This window comes from Mustela erminea, chromosome 8 (genome assembly GCF_009829155.1).
Source record: "Mustela erminea isolate mMusErm1 chromosome 8, mMusErm1.Pri, whole genome shotgun sequence".
NCBI lineage: Eukaryota > Metazoa > Chordata > Mammalia > Carnivora > Mustelidae > Mustela > Mustela erminea.
This window is the reverse complement of record NC_045621.1, coordinates 50069762-50089430: the sequence shown is the minus strand read 5'-3', so window position 1 is coordinate 50089430 and position 19669 is coordinate 50069762. Positions and strand designations below refer to the sequence as shown.

Below are 19669 nucleotides of genomic sequence, written 5' to 3'. Positions count from 1 at the left end.
CTGAAGGCAAGAACTCTGTTGGTGTCTACATCTGCTTCTGTTAACAGCTGGACCACACTCAGAGAGTAATTCAAATCTTTTTCAGTGGCCAGAAGTGAAATGGACACTTCCTGTGCTTTTCAAGGACAGAAAGGATCCCCAGGCCTGCTCCCCCAAAACTTCATTTAGAATTATGGGAACCAAGGGGGGTGCCCTTGGTGGCTCAGTCAATTAAGCATCTGCCTTCGGCTCAGGTCATGATCTCCAGGTCCTGGGATGGAGACCTGTGGCAGGTTCCCTTGCTCAGCACAGAGTCTGTTTCTCCCTCTCTCTCAAATAAATAAATAGAATCCTTAAGAAAAAAGAATTAAGGGAAATCTGGCTACACTGCTCAGGCCCACCCTGTGCGTAAGAACACACACACTCATATTTCTTTGCTTTTATTTCACCACCACTTACAAACGAGAACCAACTCAGCATTTGCGGGCTTCTAGAGGATTGAACACAAAACTGAAACTACTTAGAAACAGCTCTCTTTTTCTCTGTGCTTCTCTTTCCTGACAAGGTCTCCAGCCCCATGCACAGCCTCGGAGACCAAACGGATCACAGGAACCACTTCTTCAACAAGCACCTGTCAGAAATCAATCAGGTTCAAAGGCAAGGGGGGAGCACCTAGAGAACTCCAAGGAGGGGGAGGAATCAGGAACCTCCTGATCCTTCTGCTGATCGAACCTCCCTCCTCTTCTGCTGACCGAACAAGCACACCCAATCCACAGGCAACCTGAAAAATAAAGGCTTCAAGTGAAAATGTGGACACTCCTGACACAGCCGCACACTTGGTCTTTGAAATGTTGCGCAGACTGAAGCTAACGCTTTTTGCCTTGCGGCATTTCTCTTACCTCTTTCAAGAACAAAAGGGAAGAACTCCTCAAGCATGACAGACAGCCAGGATTCCCATTCAACTTAATTCATCTACTAGGTGAAAAGGTACTATGCTGGTTACAGAGAAACCACTGGAACCGTATATTCACCTCTTAGGTCAATTCATTCGGTGGAGGGAGGTGTTCAAGGTGAATTTTTAGGGAACTTTAATGGGACACTTATCTAGGTTTCTTTGATAGGATACATCTAATGCATGGTTTTTTCTAAAAGCACTGAACAATTCTTCAAGGACGTCTGTGAAATAACACTCCTTTTAAAAGTGATAAATTCCCCAAACTTCCGAAGCTGAAGTCCCCCGCTCCCCTCCTCCCGGATGTCCCTGTGATCACAGCACAGGTCCAGGCCTGCTGAAGAGCTGAAAGCAAACAGTCTTGCAAAATCCGTGCCTCCTCTTGTAAGGAACCCGCTTCCCAGGGCAACTTCCAACGCTTTCCCATCTAACTTTATAGGGAACTGAGTCACAAAACCCTTGCAGCCAAATAAAGGTTCAAGCTTTGTGTTGGCACCGTCTGCCTGGTAATTCCTCCTTGGCTGACCAAGGAGGATTTTTCAAAAAAAAATCAAAGACAATGACAAAATCTTATCTTCTATTGCAGTGGTTCTCAACTACCGGTGACTCCCCACCCCGCCCCCGACCCCGAGGCACACTGGCCTGTGTCTGCAGACATTTCTGACTGCCACAAGTGGGAGGAGGGAGTGCTACCCAAGGCTACCCACTGGCACCCAATGGGTACAGGCCAGAGACGCTGCTCAACATCCTACAATGCATGGGACAGCCCCCCATAGAACCAGTTATCTGGCCCAAAATGCCACACCACTGCTGAGGTTAAAAAACCTAGTTCTGAAGCCCTAAAAAATAAATTAATTAATTAAATTTTTAAAAACCTTTCAAAACTGCCTTTAAAAAAAAAATCTATGTAGAAAGATGTAAGCTAGAGGCACCTGAGTGGCTCAGTCATTAGGTGTCTGCCTTTAGCCCAGGGTTCTGGGATCAAGCCCCGCATCGGGCTCCCTACTCCACAGAGCCTGCTTCTCCCTCTCCCACTCCCCCAGCTTCTGTTCCCTTTCTCACTGTGTCTCTCTCTGTCGAATAAATAAAAATAAAATCTTTAAAAAGAAAGAAAGAAAGAGGGAGAGAAGAAGGAAGGGAAAGATAGAAGTTCGGGCACCCGGGAGGCTCAGCTTATTAAGCTTCTGCCTTTGGCTCAGGTCAGAATCCCAGGGTCCCCGGATGGAGTCCCAAGTCAGGCTCCCTGCTTGACACCTGTCACGTCCCCTGCTTGTGCTGTAATAAATAAAATCTTTTTTAAAAAATGTAAGTTATACTGATTTCTCCTGTCCTCTTTGCAGCTTCTCCCTTCTGTCTCCCGACATTTAAGCCTTGCTCACAAGGTCACGGCTTCTGCCCTCCCCTCTTGCATCTCTGCATGAGCCTTGCTTCCTGATCCACTTTCCAACCATGGCCATGTCCAACATCTGCACAAGTGGTCTAATTTTATAATCAATTACTGGCCGTGATCGACCTCAATCTCAACTTTTTGTTGAGATTTGTTGAGTTGAATTTTATTGATACAAAATTCATCATCAGGACCTCAGAGCCAACACCTCGTTGCCCACCCTGCTTCATTAAGTGTCACACCACCATCCCCGCCAATACACACACACACACACACACACACACACACACACACACCTGCTCTCCACTGCATAGTCAGGACCCAGCACACAGAATTCATGCAAATATTAAATGAATCAACACATTATTTAAAACACTATCATTTTTTCACTCCTTCCTCCTCTTCCACTGTCCAACAAATCAATTAATTGTAAAGAGTGAGTTCTACTTCCAGGTTTAAAGGCACCAACTTAAATGTTCTGCCTAGAAAGTCAAAACAATCTCATCCATCCCTAAACAAAAGCCGGATCCATCTTCCTGGAACATCAATCCCATTTTGTCACTACTTCCTCCCCACCACCTCCCAGAAACATTCAACAACGGATCAGATTCTTCTGCTCTGAACTTGACACTGGTATTTGGGATTCCATTCTTCCAAGTTACATGTCGAAGCTCCTGTCTCCTACCAGTTATCACTACTTCGAAGATAACATTTCATAAGTTGTCCCCACCCACGTCCAGAACCTCCAGCATCTATTAAAAAGACCCAGCAGAGGGGCGCCTGAGTGGCTCAGTGGGTTAAAGTCTCTGTCTTTGGCTCAGATCATGATCCCAGGGTCCGGGGATCGAGCCCCACATCCGGCTCTCTGCTCAGAATGGAGCCTGCTTCCTTCTCTCTCTCTCTCTTTCTCTCTGGCTCCTCTCTGCCTACTGATGACCTCTATCTGTCATATAAATTAGTAGAATCTAAAGAAAAAAAAAAAAAAAAGATTCAGCGGAGACTACCGCTGGCTCAGAATTCTCGAGGCTCCCCTTACAACAACTACTTCAAACATTCCCACGTGGTCTGCCACTTTGCACTCCTCCACTCTTTACTCTACAACCTTTCTTTGGCATAGTCACCGGCTTCTGGTAGGACTTCTGTCAATATTCAGCCTCCCCTCTGCCACAGGCGAGGAAGCCTTGCCCCCTAAGCCCCAGCGGCCGCTTTGGGGATGTGTTATCACACACCCTGTGTCAGTGCCCTTCACGACGCCAGCTCATCTGCTGCTCCTGGGCACTTCCCAAGCTTTCCTACCTCTGTGACCATCACATTCTCCTCTCCCTGGCTCCACTTGACCTTTCTATACACACCCACTCCTTCTGTATCTACCTGAAAGGACAGCTTCTCCCTAAAGCCCTTCCTAACTTTCCCACCCACACCAGTAAGATTTGTCTTCTCTTCTCAATCACTGGTTATCTTCACTTCTTGAAGACAGATCAGACATTTATTAGTTTCACGTGTGTAACACAATGATTCAATATTTTTTTATTGTGTGAAATGATCATCACAATAAGTCTAGTTATATCCATCGTTACACATAGTTACAAAGTATTTTTCTTGTGATGAGAACTTTTAAGATCCACTCTCTTAACAACTTCCAAATATCTACAGTATTAACTAAAGTCACCAGTGGGGGTGCCTTGGTGGCTCAGTGAGTTAAGCCTCTGCCTTCAGCTTAGGTCAGGGTCTCAGGGTCCTGGGATTGAGCCCCCAATCGGGCTGTCTGCTCAGCAGGAAGCCTGCTTCCCCCTCTCTCTCTGCCTGTTTTGCTACCTACTTGTGATCTCTCTCTGTCAAATAAATAGATAAAATCTTTAAAGTTACCAATGCTACATGTTAGATCCCCATGACTTACTTACAACCAGAAGTTGGTACCTCTTGATCGCCTGCATGTCTTTTTACCCCACTTCCCCACACCCACACCTCTAGCAACCACCAGCCCATTCTCTGTAACTACATGCTTGGTTCTGTTTTTTTTAAATTCCACCTATAAGAGAAATCAGACAGTAGTTGTCTTTCTCTATCTGCCTTATTCCAGTTAGCATGCCCCCCAAGGTCTATGTTGTTGTAAATGGCATGGTTTCCCTCTTTTTATGGTTGAGTAATATTCCATTGTGCGTGTATATATATACACACACACAGTATCTTCTTTATCCATTCATCCACTGTTGGACACTGAGGTTGTTTCCATGTTCCAGCTGTTGTAATGAACTGGCTACAGAGAACATGGGGTGCAAGTATATTTTTCAGTACTGTTTTCACTTTCTCTGGATAAAAACGCAGAAGTAAAATTGCTAGGTCATATGGTAGTTTCATTTTTAATTTTTTGAGGAACCTCCATACTGTTTTCCAGAGTGGCTGTACCAATTTACATTTCCACCAACATTTCAAAAGGGTTCCCTTTTCTCCACATCCCTCCAACATTGATCTTTTTTTTTTCCCCCAGATTTTATTTGACAGAGTGCACACAAGCAGGGGAGCAGCAGTCAGAGGGAGAGGGAGAAGCAGGCTCCCCGCTGCGCAGTAGCCTGATGCAGGATTCAATCCCAGGACCCTGGGATTATGACCTGAGCTGAAGGCAGACAGTTAACTGAGCCCCTCAGGCACCCCATTGACTGTCTTTTTGATAATAGCCCCTCTAACAGATGTCTGGTGGTATTATTGTGGTTTAGGTACATTTCCTGATGATCAGTGACATCAAAGACCTTTCCATGTAGCAGTTGACCATCTACAGATCTTCCTTGGGGAAAAAAAAAATCAACGCAAGACCTGAATAGATAATTGCACGGCTTCTCTTTTTGCTACTGAGTTCTTTATATATTTTGGATATTAAGCCCTTGTCAGATATATGATTTGCAAATATTCTCTCCCCTTTGGTAGGCTACCTTTTCATTTCACTGATGAGTCACTCTTTCTAGAATAACTGTGGAATTGTGCCTTGTATTATATTCATTAGTTTATCTCTTTTTGCCTCAGCCAAATCCCCCATAACTTGCTGTGTGACCTCAGGTAAATTAATTCTCCACGCTTTCTTCATCTAGAAACTGGGGATAATAATGATGCGTATCTCAGTCATATAGGGAAGATTAAACTTGAGGAAACATGCACACAGCTTAAAACAGTTCCGGTATGCACAAATGCTACCTATCATTCACATTTTATCCCTCTCAAGGCTCAAAGTCTTACAGCTCAATTGCTCAAAAAATACCACTTGAATGTTAAGCTAGCTATTCGAAATGACAATTATTAAGACCTAGCAGGAAAAAAATCAGTATCCCTTGAGAACCCACCACCTACCATATATAAAGTACTTCCCCCCACCATGTCACTTGAAGTTCTCTCACCTCTTTGAATTATGTATTGTTTTTATTTTATACATAAGGATCAGAGAAATAAAGTATTTTGCCCAAAGTCAGGTAACTAGCCCGAGGACAAATACCACTTTCCTTCAGCTCGGCCCATGGCCTTTCTCATGCAGCATTTTCCCCATTCCCATGGCCCTGGGATACAACAGTGAATAAATACCAGGCTCCCCCTGGCAAGTTCATGGCTGGAGGACAAACGGGCTGAGGCTCTGCACCAATGCCAGCTCTCAAGAAGGACAGGGAATCAGAAGTTTGCAGATGTTGTATTTTCTCCGAAGACCTTCTGCTGATAAGTGGAAAGACTGACAGAAACAGGTGAAGGAGAAACAGGGCGAGGGAAACTATAAGCGGCAAGACATGGCGAGGCGATAAGCTGAGGGTCACAGCCTGCAAGGGCTCTACCACTGTCCCCAGCATCTCAGTTTATTTATTTTCTTATGTCATACTAGAAAATTAAACAACTCCCTTTTGATGTTTACTCTGGAAAGTTCACGTACAATTCCAGCAGGTAATTCTGACAGGCAAAAACCCAATTTATTCTAAGTGACTCTGTGAAAGACAAAGAAGCCCAATTATCCAGACTATTTCCTTAAATCTCCCCCTACATTCTGCCCATCTGGTTTCCTTGCAAGTGATCCAGGTAAACCATCTGTGCTTGGGATTTTTTAAAAAAAATTTTTTTTCAAACCCAGTTACCAAGTTCTTCCATTTGTAATTTACTGATTTTAAAAACGATACTCTCAATTTTCCTTTCTGCATATCCCAGGTGAAGCAGGATTAGGTCAACTCGAACATCCTTAAGTAAAGCAACATGAAATCCAAAACATACATAGCCTTAATATATCATCTTCCATCGGCCAATTTTACAGCACTGCTAATTGCAATTTTAAAAGATGACGGCGTCTTCTGGATGAGCCACAGAAAGAATAATATATTTAGTCTGCAAGTTCATGGAATACTGAATGACAAGCCAAGTGCATTTCACCTCCATGGTCTTCCGATTCCTTAAGCAACACAGGCATTTAGAGCGCTTCAGAAATAATGATGGGCAGAGGATGCAGAGGGGCTCCCAGTTTCTTAAAATGCTGTAATCTAGGTAATGCTCTTTGAAAAATGGTTGCTCCAAATGACAGGCAGAAATGTCACCAGAGAATAAATTTAAGAAAGAAGAGCACAAAAGTAATTTCCCAGCTATCTTATTTATTTGCAAAGTTGTTTTTTTTTTTTTTTAAGGACACCCAACATGGGGCTTGAACTTAAAACCCTGAAATCAAGAGTCGCACGCTCTACTGACTGAGCCAGCCGGGCACCCCTCCCCAGCTCGCTTATTTGCTTTTTCCTCCCCAGCTATTTTAAACCTCGCTTTAACTATACTTGGAAAGGGACTTAGAAACTGTTAATGACACAAGAACGTTCAAGCATAAGTAAAAACACACCTTTTAATTGGGGCGGGGGGAAATAAGACAGTATCTAAATTCTAAAATACAGAAACCTGCCCACAGGAGGATCCACTACTCCAGAATGCTTGGGTACGTGTTATCCTCAGAAATGAGGAGGGCAAAGCAGCAGCTTTGTATCTCACTCTAGATTTGGCAAGCACCGGTACAATGACACAATCAATGACCATACTGCCCACAGTGTAAGATCAAGAAGTTGTGACTCCTTTCTCTAAATTTAGTAGCCAGACTCATTCCTGTTGGACTTTTCAAGGCAGTTCAGCCAAACAGCAAGTACATAGTATATGACTTCTAAAGCAGAAAAAGGAAAAATAATTCCCTCCCATGAACATCAGAACTCTATCCAGCCAAGTGCTTCTAGTTTTCCAGCGTGGAAAGACTTAGCGACGGCTGTTCTGATGCTTAGTCTGGATCTAAGAAACTGAACAAAGTGAGAGAGAGGGAGAAAGGCAGCTGCGGTTCATTTCTGCCATGCCCTGATTAAACACTGGGGCTTACATTTACAGAACCACATTAAAGACTTCAGAATCCATTTACTCTCTGCAGTGACAAATATGCTTAAACAACAACTTTCTGACTCTGTCAAAGACAGCAGCTCATAAGAATCATTTGAAAAAAAAAAAAAAAAGAGTCCACATGACTGTTTTGTTTCACATCAAGAAAAAAAATGTTTTTTTTTTCTTTTACTTCCCAAATTCATTTTCCTTTTTATCTCACAGTGGGGTTTCTGGTTGAAACATAATTGAAAAAGGAGGACAAAGCCTGGGCAAATTATCCAAAGAACACGCTGTCTTCTGTTAAAGGCTTATTAAAATAAATTTGGCTTGTAAACAGGCATTCAAGGGAGCTCCACGTTGCCCTCTCATTCATCCAAACCTGTTGATTTTTGACTCATTCCTACTTTTCTCCAAATTCACAGAGTGGGGACGTTGAACAAAAACTCTAAGTAATTAATCTCTATAGTGCACCTTAAACACAGACACAGGTTTCAAATTTCAAATCTAAAGATCACATCTAATTTCACTTTGAAGAGACCAGTCCAGATGGTACTTGAGGACCAGTGCAGAGACACAAAATTGGAACAAGTTTCTTAGCAAAGCGAACAGCCCATCTGGGGCATAATCAAGCAATGAATCCCATTTCAACCCAAGGCACCTTGGAGTGGAGCTCTTCCTCTTCGGATTAAGACATTCCGCTCAGCCTCTCGCCTGGGACTTCTGGCGAGTTGTACTTCCCGTAATCTGTACCCCGAGCACTACGCATCTCTAACTCTGGTGTGGGGTTTGCCACCTCATGTCCCACAGCACCATGGCAACCCTGCTTGAACATACAGACATTCCTGAGTCTGAAAGAACATTCTAACCGCAAATACGGGCTCGTCGGAGGAGGGCTTTAGCAGCAGGGTTTTTCCTCGCTGAACCCAACAATCAGAAATTTTAACAGATTTTGTAGAAAGTACAGCTTTCTGGGAAAATACGTTAAAGTCAAATCCATCACTGACGCTCTAATGACATGCTGGTTCCGGGGGGCTAACTTGCTGCTCTCGGAAAAGAAAAGCATTGTATCTACTCTTCAAAGTCCACTGAACTGGGAATAGGCCAGTCTCAGGAGTAAGCGAATCATTCCTGCATATTCAGTTTTGTAACCTTCAGCATGACAGGTGTTTGCTCGTCCTCCAATTACAGTTTGAGTCACTTCAGCACATATATAAATATGACTAAATAGAAGATAATTCCTGCCAAACTTTACAGGGTAACCTGTGATTGATAGCTAGATGGACAGATGGTTAAGTGGGTAGATAAGATGGATGGATGGATGATAGATTTAAAATACATTATCTGGGGTGCTTGGGTGGCTCAGTTGTCAAGCCTCTGCCTTTGGCTCAGGTCATGATCCCAGAGTCGTGGGATCGAGTGCTGCGTTGGGCTCCCTGCTTGTCGGGAAGCCTGCTTCTCCCTCTTCCCCTCCCCCTGCTTATGTTCCCTTCTTGCTGTCTCTGTTAACCAAGTAAAATCTTCAAAAATAACAATAATAAATAAAAACTAAAATATATTATTTTCCAAAGGCCAAAAAACAGATAATGATTGTAATATAAAAGATTAACTGAACTGCTTTATTTCTTTTCTTAATGTATGAGATCAGGTTGTCATCCTTCATTAAAAATATATGTGCACAGGGGTGCCTGGGTGGCTCAGTGGGTTAAGCCTCTGCCTTCAGCTCAGGTCATGATCTCAGGGTCCTGGGATCGAGCCCTGCATCGGGCTCTCTGCTCAGCAGGGAACCTGCTTCCTCCTCTCTCTCTGCCTGCCTCTCTGCCTACTTGTGATTTCTGTCTCTCAAATAAATAAAATCTTAAAAATATATATATACGTGCACATAAAATAAGCTTTTTTTTTTTTTAAAGAACTACTTCCACATGTATCTATTCTGCCTACAAAGGTTCCAACTGACTATCCTACAAAGCTGAAATGGAAACAGACAAGCTAAAAAGAAGTGGAACTGATGTCACAGGCTGGTGCCACACTTCTTGCACAGAAGTGAAAAGTGGCGGCATTATCAAGGCTGAGATCGAAAGCCCCCAGAGCATAGCGGGGAACCCAATACTAACTGGGAATATTCAAAAATGATCCACCAGTGGTTTGCTACTTGGAAAAAATAAATTTAGACCTGCAAATCCAACTGTACACCAAAATAAATTCCAGATGAATAAAAGTTAATTCCCTAAAAAATAAGTTTCTAAAGTCAAGTTGTGTGTTTTTGGACTCAATCTTGAGCAAGGACATTCTTTCAAAATAATGACAAAAATAATCAAAATTTATATTTTTTGATTATGTAGGAAGGTTAAACTTCTGTAAATCTAAAATGCTGCTCTAGGGGCACCAGGAATTTCGTGAAACGTCCAACTCTTGATTTAGATCCAGGTCATGATCTGAGGGTCTTAAGATTGAGCCATTCACTGCCTGTTTGGGGCCCAAGGGTGAAGCTTGCTTAAGACTGTCTCTCTCTCCTTCTTCTGCCCTTCCCCTCATCTCCCCCAAAGTAAATAAATAAATAAAGTAAAAAGGTGAAGTGGGACAAATAGTCAAAAATTAAATGACTCATCTATTATAGGGGTTGTTCCATTATGACCCACAAGCCAAATCCAGCCTGCTGCCCATTTTTGCACAGCCTATGGGCTAAGAATGGTTTTTACATTTTTAAATGGCTGAAAAAAATCAAGGAGAAGATTATTTCAAGACACGTAAAAACTTTATGAAATTCACATTTCAGAGGCCATGTTAGAAAACAGCCACACTCGTTTCCCTATTGTCTGAGGCGGCTTTCGGCCTACAATGGCAGGACTGAGTAGTTGGGACAGAAACTGCCTGGCTCACAGAGCCTAAAGTCATTACTATCTGGCCCTTCACAGAAAAATTTAGCTGACCTCTGACCTATTATACAAAGGGCTTATGCATAAGAGAAACAAAGAGGCCCAATAAGTAAGTAGGCGAAGGGGATTTTCTTAAATGGGGAAAAAATACAATAATAAAGACGAAAATGTTCACTTCCTGCCAAATTAAAACAATCTCTTTGATCTGTCAAATGACGAAAGATTTTTGGAGAAGTCAACACAATGCTGTTGTGGATGCAATGAAACAAAACGTAACACATTTTTTGGTGGCACTCTCAAAAGGTCCCACCCTTAGCAAAGCCATCTGACAAAAAAATATCTGTAACTTGCTTCTCTGGACCTAACCTGGAATATGGGCAAATTCAGATACAAAGGTATTTATTACAGTATCGTTAATATAATGAAAAACCATTTGGGGGGCCTGGGTGGAGTCTGCCTTCAGCTCCAGTCATGATCTCAGGGTCCTGGGATGGAGTCCAGAGGAGCTTCCTGCTCAGCGGGGAGTCTGCTTCTCCCTCCCCGTGCTTGTCCAAGCACATCTTTAAAAAAAAAAAAAAAAAAACACTAACAGCTTGACGAATTTCCCTCAACTCTATGGTTTTTTCCCCAAATTTTTATATATAGGAAATCAAAATATATCTTATAATCACATACATTTAATATACTATGTTTCCTCATATTAAAATGGTGACACAGCTTTTAATCAATGTTGTCCCACATGTGAGTGACTTACTTACAAAGATGTGGGGAGGATGAAGGAACCAAGGGCTGGTCAGGCAAAAAGCAACGTGGAGACACAAGGGAGAAAAGCATGCCCCCGAAGCCAGGGAAGAGGGCCCACGAGGCAGAGTGATTCCTCAGAGGGACATGGTAAAAAAGCAGCAGACAAGCAGGGACGATGGCCCAGGGTCAGGCTACCTGCTACCTCTCTCCTCCCACCCTCAGCTCTCAAGTCCCCCAGTGGCCCATCCAGTCAGAATCCTGGAGGACACAATCAGCACCACTGCTCACCCAAGAGGAGGGCAGGGAACAGATCTGGGGAGGGGGAGAAAGGAATAACCATCTCATTTTCCTAACCCCCAACACGAAATATGAAAACTGATTTCCCACTGTTGACGATTAGTGGGAAGCAGTAAATCTCAAAAGCTTAAGCAATTTCACCCTAGATCACCAAATACACCACAACCTGAGTGGTTTAGTCACTTCAAAAAGAACTCTGATGATGGGAGATGAGAAGACAGGGATTTGAAAAGTCAAACTCTTCTCTCTCCCAACAAGGCAAAGTTATAAAAGAAAACATTTTCCACAATGTTTGGGTACAACTAATACATTGGGGGCAGACAGGGGCAGAGGGAAAGAGAGAAAGAATCTCAAGCAGACTCCCTACTGACTGCAGAGCCCAATGAAGGGCTCGATCTCACAACTCTGAGATGACGACCTGAGCCAAAATCAAAAGTCAGATGCTTAACCAACTAAGCCATCCAGGTGCTCCAAGAATGAGTTATTTTAAATAGCAGAAAGGTTGGTAATCGGCAAATTAAATCCAGGAGTTAATAAAGTCAAAGATGTGAATAAACTCATTTTCCAGACTCTGTGGGGGCTAAAAGAATCCATTTCTAGTTCCTACTCTTCCGTATCTTTTAAATTCACTATTTCTAGTCAGATTTTCACTAAGGGCTCTAACCAGATTTATTCCATTAAGAACACACAGAGGCTTGTAGTGTGGAAAGGAGCAAATTTTAGGAGGTTAAACAGCAAAATTATCATCTCATAAATAATGTGAGCCTCAGAGATCTGGTAACTGTCCTTGCAGCAACTCACTGTATCAAAATCTCCTCTAGGGAAAAATGGGAAAGTAGAGGTCTCACTCAAAAATTAACTTCGTGGGGCGCCTGGGTGGCTCAGTGGGTTAAGCCTCTGCCTTCGGCTCGGGTCATGATCTCGGGGTCCTGGGATCGAGCCCCGCGTCGGGCTCTCTGCTCAGTAGGAAGCCTGCTTCCTCCTCTCTCTCTCTGCCTGCCTCTCTGCCTACTTGTGATCTCTCTCTGACAAATAAATAAATAAATAAATAAATAAAAGCTCAAATTATTTAAAAAAAAAATTAACTTCGTTTATCGTTTATCTAAGAAGAACGTGTGGTGCCAACCACAAAAGTCTACACGCCATCCCTAGCACTCAGCTTCCCTCCCACCACCATGCCTTCTTACATCTCCCACCGCCCCACCCTTCCCTTTCTCCACCCTAGTCGCTCCCCTCCAACCTGATACAAGTGGACTTGCCACAGGGAATCATTCCTCTCAGCTTCTCCCTTTATACATTTCAAGTACCTTCACGGTCTTCACGGTTATTTTTTATTTACTTGTTTCAGGAATTGTTTTCTGAAAGATTAAGTCTCTCTACCTATGATCGTTGTGAACACTCAACCTAACCGAATCTCTCAGAAGGTCATGACCAGTTTCCAGGTGTTTATTTGGCATTCTCTAAGTCATACTTTGAGGGCTCAAAGTGAAGTCACCCAAAAGGCACGAGTGGCTGAATGTAAGTTAGATGCAGTCTTCCATGTCTATCAACAATTCACCAAGACACAGCGCTGTAAATCAGAATAGAAGTTTGGGAACCTATGCCTTGGCTGAAGCTAGAAGAACAGACAGTAACTGGAAAAAAATAGAACCCAAGACTGTGGCTGGCACTGCTATTATACTTATTCACACCTCAGTTTAGCCAAGAAAGGACACTAACAATCCTTTCAAACCAGATAATGAAAGGTGCCAATATCCTATCTGCCTTGATCTCCAACAAGTCCTCTATTTTCATCCCTTAGTTGAACAATGACCTTAATCATTATAATTTGGCATCACAAATGAAGATTCAGTTCTAATTTCCAAGAGGTGTCCAAGAATGGAGTTGAAGACGTAAGCATCTGAGTAAGTTTCTCACCCTCATAAGCTGGGAGCCTTTTGCTTCCTTCATTCACACCACCTCTTGGTCTCGAAGTATTTAGACTCGAACCAAAGAAGCGATGGACATTATTAACACTTTCAACTTCGCTCATGGGTCGGTTAAGCATTTATTTATTGCCTCCTATTGCTGGCCCACCGTAACTTTGACAGTCTTAACCATCCTTGTTTTTAGTGAAGACTGAGAGGCGGTTGCTTTCACTGACAACGTAGTTACGAGCTCTGTAAATGAAAAATGGACAGCCCGCCATACCCACAAATGTGACAATCTCAGTAATTTTCAGTATCTGCTTCACTGGTTCTAATAGCACTTCAGTTCATGGATCTCTTTAAAAGGACACTAACTTCCTTTGTCTTGGAGACCTGTACACAAACGATCAATCAGAAGGTCCTCTGATGCCATTAGAAAATCAGCAATGGGGAAAAAAAAAAAAAGAACCAGTGATGACATCCGGCACTTGAATTATTCAGCTGTTATTACAGCTAGCCTAATTCAGGCAGAATAAGGGTGCAGATAAGACTTCTTTGATCATGGATCCTGAGTCATTTAAGCTGCTCCTAACACCCAGGCGCTCTCCCACTCTGTGAGAGCTAAACTCAACTGAGGCTTTTCTGGGCTGAACGTAAACATCAACAGGTAGTGCAAAATACAGGCCACTGGAATCTTCATGAATCTTTGTCATCTAAGACAAGATGATAAAACAGAGGCTTCCTGAGTCTTAAAATATTAGCCTAATTATCAGAACAATGAACCTTCTCAATAAAAGGAAAAAAAATTGTTTAAAGAAAATGTGCAGGGGCGCCTGGGTGGCTCAGTGGGTTAAAGCCTCTGCTTTCGGCTCAGGTCATGGTCTCAGGGTCCTGGGATCAAGCCCCGCATCGGGCTCTCTGCTCGGCGGGGAGCCTGCTTCCTCCTCTCTCTCTCTCTCTGCCTGCCTCTCTGCCTACTTGTGATCTGTCAAATAAATAAATAAAATCTTTAAAAAATATATATTAAAAAAAAAAGAAAATGTGCAAAGTCACAGAAATCCAAACCAAGTGCGAGGAAGGACATTCGGTTGGTAAACACCAGGAATAACTTTGAAAGGCAGTTCAAGGATATCTGTCTTAGTTTAAAAACACAAAGACCATTATCCCTGCATGTCTACAACAAAGTGTGACGGTAGAAGTTCTGGAATCCTCAAGTAGCTCTTGGGCTTATAGAGAGTAGTATTTATAAACCTCATCATGGAAAGCAAGGATCTCTAGGATTACGAGGATCTTAGTCACAAATCCAGAGCTCAAAAGGCAGGTGTGAGAACCAACGTAAACAGAAACATTTTTTTTTTAAAGATTGTATTTATTTATTCACAAGAGACAGAGAGAGAGAGAGGCAGAAGGAGAGGGGGAAACAAGTTCCCCAAGAAGCAAGGAGCCCGATGCAGGATTCAATCCCAGGACCCTGGGATCATGACCTGAGCCGAAAACCAATGCTTAACCATCTGAGCCACCCAGGCGCCCTGCAACCACTTCTTTTAAGGTTAAACATTAAGGGGATGCCTCGATGGTGCAGTCGGCTAAGCATCTGACTCTTGGTTTCCACCTGGGTCATGATCTCAGGGTCCCTCTCCCTCTGCCTCTCCCACTCATGCTCACTCTCCCCTCCACGTCAAATAAATCTTAAAAGAAAAAAAAAATCAAACAGTAAAGAATCTCTTAATTACAACATCAATATTTGTGTAGTAGCAAGCAGTTTTAAAAGCATTGGCAAATGCTGGAATCAGTCCAGGCCCACCTAACATGCAATGTTCAAGCCTCCTAGCTGATAGTGACCTCCACACAGACCAGAAGAGCAGGAGCACCCAGGGGAACTTGGCCATCAGAGAATCAACTGGGTTTTCAACAGGTCCAGCTCAGAGCGGTTTCCGGGTGACTGTTCCAACCCATCCCAAGGGAAAGTGGAGCGGTTAGCGAGTTTTCTGATGCAGTCCTCAACACTGCCTTCTGTGCACTATGTTCAAGAGAAACATACTTGACATGGTGCCTTCTGCCCTGTTACTCAGACCTTTGCTTGACAGACTCAATTAAAAAGCTTTAAAAAACAGCCAAGCATGGAGTGCAAACTCACGTATTAAAATGAACTGAATCACTGAGAGCAGAACAAGCAGGACATCTCGGCTTTCCCTGAGAAATCTCAAATCTTCCTCCATTAGGCTCATTTTATAACTTCATTTTTCCCTTATTAAGTTTTTATTTTTTTAAAGATTATTTATTTATTTGACAAAGAGAAAGAGAGAGGGGACACGAGCAGGGGGAGTGGGAGAGGGAGAAGTAGGCTTCCCCCGGAGCAAGGAGCCAGATGTAGGGCTCGATCCCAGCACCCCAGGATCTGGATTTGAGCAGAAAGCAGGTGCCCAACAACTGAGCCACCCAGACGCCCTATACTTATGTTTTTAGAATAAATAAGAGAATGTCCTATTTGTGTCTGAAGTTAGAAGGCATTAGGATTAAATGAACTACATCTCAGTACTCGACAATTACCCAAGCAATTCAATTTAACATTTGTCAGGGCCTCCTACAAAGCCCGCCTCTGGGCGGGTACCTGTCATTGAGAAAAGTATCTGTCTGGGGTAAAACTTAGGCGAGCCACCCATCCAACTGAGATAACACAAATCATTTTCAGCCGCAATAGGGTGAGTCCCATGAAAACTCTACTGGGAGCGTGGGAACAGCACAGACTTGACAGACAGAAGCCTGGGCTTTCATATGGAACCCAGACTCCCCTTATAACATCTCTGTCTACATAGCGTGCTCACCTACAAAGCTCGTTCTTCTTTCCCAGCAAACACCTAAGCCCAAGATAAGCCATACTTTTTCTTGAAATATCTGGGAACCAGTCCTCCCTCGTAACCTTTTCTTTTAACCCACTGCCTTTCAAGCTTCTTGTACAAACGGTGAAGGAGGAGGAAGAATTGGGAAGAACAGCTCACTTTGTCCAGGGGCTCCTCCCGTCTCCTAAAGCAACGTCTACCTCCACCTATCACCTATCAGCCACTCTGAAACCAGAAACATTTCATTCCATATTACTACTTAACGTACTTAACTAGACGATGGTGAATACTGAACAGGGAAAGGCAGTGCGGGGAGATGTCAAAAGTCAGTGATTTATGAGAACTCGCTTCTGAGTTTATCCAGGTCAACAGAAAATACCTCCGTGTAAGAAGTCCCCAGTCCTCAAAGCGGTATTATTAAATCAGACAGACAGACTGCTGGGAACAATGAAGGTCATCAAACTCCTAAAGAGAAGGGTAGGTAGCCAGGCATATTTAAGATCAAGAGCATAAAAGTCAAAATAAGATAATTAGCAAAGGAGATAATTAAAAGGTGACCAATTAAGCCTAAAATGTGTTGAATACGTTAATGAATGAATGGCCAAACCCTTTACCTCCTGCACTGACCCTACCAAGTTGAGAAGTATTTTTAAATCACATAACTTACCAACACCTAAAGGCGTAACCCTCTCAGGAGAAGGCAAAGACACAGCAGCAAACAGCAGAGATCTCTTACTGAGGAAGTAACACAGACGTGAGCAGAGGGGGGTTCTAAGCATTCAAAGTCCTCAGAAGAGCTTTATAGCCACTGAAATCCATCTCACACTCCCACACACAGATCGAGGATCCAAGCCCACACCCAGGATCAGAGCGTAGGAGTAGAACTCAAGATGTTACTCTCCGGTTTCATGGAGACCACCGGTGAATGAATTCCAAGAGAACCATCCGTGGTGATGCCAGCCAGAAATCTCATCACAGTAGGCAAGTGGGAAGATAAGCTCATCTTTTCCTTGTTCCCCTAAAATTGTCCTGCCTTCTACTGTCCCCAGTTGTGGAACCTCTCCTGATACTCTTCCGTCTAATTTCTTCTCCGCTCTATTAACAAGCAAGCATGCTCCCTCCCAAGAGAAGCCGGGGGACCTTCCTGGTTCTACTTTCGAGATGCTGAGGCACAGGCTGCCGGGTACAGTACAGGCACGTGCCAGGTAGACTCGGCGAGAAGACAGCATGTCCACGGGGGTCAAAGGGAAATCAAGGCACTACTTGTACTACAGTGTGTCTGTCCTCCAAGCTGCTGAGGCAACCACATGGTCAAATTGGGCATTTTAAGAAGGAAGGAATGGAGGGAGGGAAGGAGGGGAGGGAGGGGAGGGGAGGGGAGGGGGGAGGAGGGGAAAAAGAGTCAAGCATGAAAGTACATAATTGAGGCCTTCAGAGCAACCATCTTGATAGTTCTCATAAGTCACTTTGAAAAGAACTTTGCCAAAAAACCACGAAGCTCATGGCTAAAACCACTATTAACATTAAAAAGCAAGGAATCCTGACAGGCAGCTGAGGTAAGCTTTTGCAGATACCACATCAGCTGAATGCAACTTTGCCCCTCAGGCTGAGCTTTATTTTGCCTCACACCACCTTGCCCAGCCAAGGTTCCCCCGCATCTCCCCGCCTTGGGTCTTCTTCATACAAACTCATCAGGACAGTGAACATTCTACGACCATCTGGCCGGAGGACATATCACACATGCAGGGAGTATGGTTCTCATCACGGCACAGTTTAAACAACGACCCTAGATCTCAGCAAGGTGCTCCTAAATGGAAGAATTTTGGATTGTGCCTTTCAAATTGTTTTTATTGGAAGCATATTTGTGAGAACACAGAGAAGTACAAGGCCTCCGTCTGAGCTTCAAAGCCGTAAGCACTCATTTCCCACACAACCCCCAGCCCCCTCCTTCTGCCCTCCATGGATGGGATTCTATCTCGTTTTAACCCTCTGGAAGAAAATGTACCTGCCAAAGAACATCACGAGCATATCACTTCATTCCTGATGCAGACGTGGCTTCTTGCACACGTGTGTGCCTTTAGCACCAAAAGCAGAAGCTTCACTGTTTGAGGTCATCCTTAACTCCTTGAACAAACAGGTAGTAGCAGAAGTCAGGAGCAACCCCACCCTCTGCGCGGAGGGGAGTCTCCTACAGCCTCACCATTAAAATTCTCACTGCCGGGGTCCTGTGAATGAGAGCATAGCCTCTGGAGTTGCCTGATAAGAAAGAGTTTTCCCTCTAACATGCTTCTATTATCAATATTAAATTGGACTTATTAGATGAGCTGATTACTGTTTCAGGACTAGGAGTTCAAGGAGTGTCCTTAAAGAAACTAGCAACCGGGCGCCTGGGTGGCTCAGTGGGTTAAGCCGCTGCCTTCGGCTCAGGTCATGATCTCAGGGTCCTGGGATCGAGTCCCACATCGGGCTCTCTGCTCAGCAGGGGGCCTGCTTCCCTTCCTCTCTCTCTGCCTGCCTCTCTGCCTACTTGTGATCTCTCTCTGTCAAATAAATAAATAAAATATTAAAAAAAAAAAAAAAAAAAAAAAAAAAAAAAAATAGCAACCTAGGGTATCGCTACTTTTCTTTCTTTGGTGGGGGCAGCAGGGAGTTTGAGAGAAGATTTTAGAACGCTGGGCAGGCCATGGACCAGGGAAGGCCAACTTTAGCTGAAGGTATGATGCCTTCCTGCACCAGAAGTTCCTGCTTTCCAAAATCCAGAAGAAGACAGTTGTCCCAGGTTTGAAAAAGAACCTGAGGGATGACCCGTTAAGACTGCATTCACTGAGCCAAGGACAAATAGTCTGTCTTTCAGCATAATGTTTAAAGATGCTCTACCACTCATTAAACCTCAAGGAAAGCTCTGCTTCTGCCCTAGGGAACCCAGTCACCCGTCAAAAGAACCCTGCCGCCCTCTCAGTAATGGCAGCCTTCTATCGAACCATACCTCCCACTGGCTGACCCCCACTCATCACATGGCTTGACACTCACCTGCCCAGCTCAACTGGTGCCTACGCCCCCATGCCAGAGGCCTACACTTCAAAAGCCCCAACGTGTACTGGACTCCACAGAAACCGGTAATCGAGACTCTAGAGTGGGAACAAAGCATCGAAGCATCATTAAGGGAGAGAGAGAGCACGCAGGGAAGAGAGAGAGTGTGTTAGTTTAACCACTTAAGGAACAATGAGAAAACAAGCTCAGGAATCCTTGGTTCCAAACTGGGTACTCTTACTCATCTGTCAAAAGACTTTAAGCAAATCACTTCACTCCTCAGTTTCAGGGGCGCCTGA

At 43.8% G+C, this 19669-nt stretch overlaps 1 protein-coding gene and 1 long non-coding RNA gene across 2 annotated transcripts in view; both read right to left on the bottom strand.

Moving 5' to 3' along the window:
• The window catches only part of LOC116597609, a 92859-nt gene extending 83806 nt beyond the window's left edge, over positions 1–9053 (bottom strand). Inside the window, exon 1 of the long non-coding RNA XR_004288688.1 lies at positions 8338–9053. This is a non-coding gene — a long non-coding RNA (uncharacterized LOC116597609). The remainder of the gene's footprint in view (positions 1–8337) is intronic.
• Positions 1–19669, bottom strand: part of FMNL2 (formin like 2) — a 319987-nt gene that overhangs the window by 256676 nt on the left and 43642 nt on the right.